Source organism: Epargyreus clarus, unplaced genomic scaffold (assembly GCF_041222505.1).
Source record: "Epargyreus clarus isolate Ecla_fem2 unplaced genomic scaffold, WU_Ecla_fem_2.2 ptg000035l, whole genome shotgun sequence".
NCBI classification, from domain to species: Eukaryota; Metazoa; Arthropoda; class Insecta; order Lepidoptera; family Hesperiidae; genus Epargyreus; species Epargyreus clarus.
In genome coordinates this window covers 4,127,543-4,131,769 of record NW_027332240.1, presented here as the reverse complement: position 1 = coordinate 4,131,769, position 4,227 = coordinate 4,127,543, and the positions used below count along the sequence as shown (strand labels likewise).

The following is a 4,227-nucleotide window of genomic DNA, read 5'->3' as shown; positions in this document are numbered from 1 at the left end:
ACGAATAGTTCGCATCAAACTAAAATTTCGTCCTCTAGGGTAGCCTATCTAGACTGCGACTAGACTGTAATCTATTAAAAGTAAATTAAGTTGCAAATGACTCTGTCACTTACATTGACATGAATACACAATTTCGCGTCAAACAGTTGGAATTCATTAAGGTGGCCATTTTAATTTGGTGCGACCGGCCCCGGTGTCCCCTGTTGACATTTCTGAATTGATCGAATGGTTTTATGGATTTCTTGTTTGTGTAATGGGTTCTGTATTAAAATGTAATGGTGTTAATAAGTATTTTCTTCTTTTTAACATATTTCTCTTACAAAACGTCATCAGTAGAAAATAAATCTTTGACGTATATTTTTTTATTATTTATCTTTATATTTAGTAAATTGCTGGTCCGATTTTTGGTGGTAGTGAATTTTATTTTATGTGATTGATAAATATAAGCTACAGGTTTGAGGTAGTAGCCATATTATGAGATACTGTGTAATTGATTAAAATAATTAAGGGTAAATACTCGTATATAATTTAATATCTAGTTACTTTTAATAAACAATATTACAATACATAAATGCTTTTTGACTACTTACTTGCGTATTTTTAACTTTATTTTTATTTATCTTTTACAAATAAAGACAAACCCGCCTACCACAGAACCCAAATTCATCTTTCAAATGAATTGAAATTATAAAACGTGTTCAACATAGCAACAAATGGTCCCCATGTACCGATGTTGAAAATTTTCCTTTCCCCTGACATATTGTGACATGTTCTGTTTAGAATTTTAAAATTAACTTCTTTGTTAACATAATTGAAAAAATGGGTACATCTCGTGTAAATAAAAAATGTAAACAATAACGGTATCAGTTTTTCTCTCGCTCACACATCGCAGAAAACTGGCAAGTGGTAAAGAAATGTTCACCATTAAGCATGAATTTGTCAAAGATTTCGTATGTATGTACCTATATATGTACCTATCTTTTCAAAAACCACTTTCATTTACATACACACATTATGTGGCGTATAAAAATAATTAGTCCGCCTTCTTAGGGCGTCCGTCAGATTGAATTAAGAATGACGTCACTAAGTTAATCATGTATTGTCATCCAAACCAATCTTGTTTGCAAAATTTCAGCTCGAAGGGTTTGAGTTAAGTGGTTTAAAACTCAGTTGCAAGATTTGGCCAAGTTTCTTTTTATAATATAGGAGTAGTAGACGAGCATCCAGTCCACCTTATAATAAATGGCTGCTGCCGCCCTTGGACATCTATAATAACATTAATAACCCAAGATAGGATTACATAACAGTGGCTTCTTCCATTTCTCTTTTACTGTTCAGGCAGTCCTGGAATTCTCTGGAACGCCCTGCCCGTGCACATCAGGAAAGCTCCCAGCAAAGTCGTATTTAAAAAACTTGTCCGAGAGTATCTGACAGATAAAGCACCTCGTCTGACAGATAAAGCATTTTTCTTATTACGAAATGAACTTGGGGAAATGACATGGGGCTCTTCAAAAAAGGTGCAAAAAGAGCTCTCATACAAAGTCGGCGATGCATTGGCGACTCCTCTGGTGTTGCAAATGTCCATAGGCGGCGTTGACTATTTTCCATCAGGTAGCACGTCTGCCTAATCGTTAGGTCAAACTAAAAAACAACCTATATAATATATAGGTATATATATATATATATATATATTTATATATATTGCTATATTTTAAATATATGTATAATAATAATATGTATAATATATATAATATATTTATATTTAGACTAAGTATTATAACTTTTTATGTTATTTAACACCTGCCGCAAACTTTCTCCGTTTACCCAGGGTTAACTGGTAGAAAATGCCATCAGGCATTATGTTTGCCCTTTTGTACCTTAACTTTCTATTAGTGTTACAATAAATAAATAAATAGGATTAGGTATTCCTACAAACCACAAAGGGTTCCGCCTTCAAACCTCCAGCTAAATAAAAGCTTGTAAAAAGAATTGCAGACATGATTCAATTTAACTACAATTATTCCATACATTTATATAATGAATGATGTTTGAAACTGTAAAACTAATATACATAATTATACATTAAACTTACAAAGTAGACTCAAACAAAGGGCTTTTCAACAAAGACATTTATTAACATTCAAATGCGCCTAAACTTTGTTTTGTGTTTTGGATAATATATCTGTTCTTGGTTTTAGAGCTAAATATATGTTAGTATAATGGAGTATACACCCTATAGAGTATCCTAAACCATGAATCAGCTTTCTATGTCGGGGGGTTTGCAGAATCAAAAAATCCAACTGGACATGCTCGAGCGTGGTCAATTTTATTTTTAATTTTAATTTAAAGGAGATCATACTAGAAAACGGGAAACATCATAATCTGCCGATTACCACACTTCGAAGTATTGAAAAAAGTCATTTTGAAAAAAAAATCCTGTATTACTTATTACGCTATCTGATAGTGTCACTTATTCGCATGAATCCCTGGGGAGTAATGATGCATCACAAACTAAAGGAAAAGGCTCATTTTTAGGAAAATACATTATCCTTCATACATTCTCATACATTTTTTTTTTCAAATCGTCAAAATAAGAAAACCCCTCGCTGAATCGAAAATTATCATATAACCTTTTCTTCATTCTAATGTCTAATACACAATCGTATAGGTCCCAATGACGCTCGAGTTTGTACACATTTAGCATCGTGGGCTCCCCTACTATAAGTCTGTATAGTTCGCGCCAAACTCCCAGTCCACTCTGAAGTTGTTGCGAGCGGGTGTAGTCATACAATTTGCTATGGCGACGCATTTCTATATTCAGAGCGAACTAGCAGTTTTACGCGGACTATAATATACATTAATATTTAAAACTAGCTTTTGCCCGCGGCTTCGCCGCGTTTAAAAGAAACTAATATAACACACTAACATACATAAAACGTACTTTCAACTTTGATAAAGATCATCACTTGATCAAATGTATAGTTTACGATTCAATCCTTACTAATATCGATTAGCATAATCGATGTTTTGGGTACAAAAGATCGATTCTCCGATTACTCTATCTTAGATCGCCATCCCTAGTTCCCGTGGGATTTCCGGGATAAAAACTATACTATGTCCTTTCTCGGGTCTCAGACTATCTTTGTACAAAATTTCATTAAAATCGGTTCAGTGGTTTGGGCGTGAAGAAGAGACAACCGGACAGATAGACAGACAGACAGACAGAGTTACTTTCGGATTTATAATATTATATTTATATTAAATATTTAAATATTTAATATTTAAAATAAGCACTAACATTTGAATTTGAGTTTTCCACAATATGTTCTAAAATTTCGACACACGTTCCAACCGGGGGCGTAGCTCAGATGGTAGAGCGCTCGCTTAGCATGCGAGAGGTACCGGGATCGATACCCGGCGCCTCCACTTTATTCGTAGCGGACGCGATGTCTTTTTGAATTTCAATTTTTCGAAATGTTTTGGACGACAAAATCTTAATAGAATTGCCTTTTCAAAATTATTAAATAGTTTATTTTATATATATTTTTTAATCATTTTTTCTTTTACCGCACCTTACCGCAGTATTGTATTTAAAAAATGAAGAAGAATCTTAATTTTAAAAATGAAACAATTTCTTATAATAAATTTATAAAATTTTCATAATAGAAATTATAAAATCCGTAGGTAATTTAATAATAATAAATATTAACAATAAATATTGTAGACGTCACTATGTACAATGGATTCTAAATATATAATAATTTGTATATAATATTTAAATAGTACTATTATACCAGTATCAGCACGTACATATATACTACTATATGTATTATATATACGAAAATTTAAAAACTGGTAGGATCTTTCGTGGCTCAAAAAAAACAAATTTTTACTTTGGAATGTATCACATTTTTATTAAAACTACAATCTCATCACACAACACAAATTATTCTAAAATTGATCTACATTTTCTAATGATCTACATATTTTGTTATTGAATAAATGCTGTTGATGTCTTTAAAATACAAGTGTGTCAACACCGTCACTTTTATTTTATAATCCCACATGCTGGGTATGGACCTTTACTCATGCAACATTTAGATGCTTGAATAAATCTGGCGAATAACTCACCGAACATTAATGTATATGTAAACACCAGTCACGAATACAAGTGCAGAATCATTTGATTCAGTCTCAACCCACCCCGCGGATGACAGGAGAGCATCG

At 32.6% G+C, this 4,227-nt stretch overlaps 1 non-coding gene across 1 annotated transcript; it reads left to right on the top strand.

Moving 5' to 3' along the window:
- Positions 1-3,353: 3,353 nt before the first annotated feature.
- On the top strand, positions 3,354-3,426 carry TRNAA-AGC (transfer RNA alanine (anticodon AGC)). The gene has a single exon. It is a non-coding gene; the product is annotated as a tRNA-Ala (tRNA).
- The last annotated feature ends 801 nt before the right edge of the window (positions 3,427-4,227 follow it).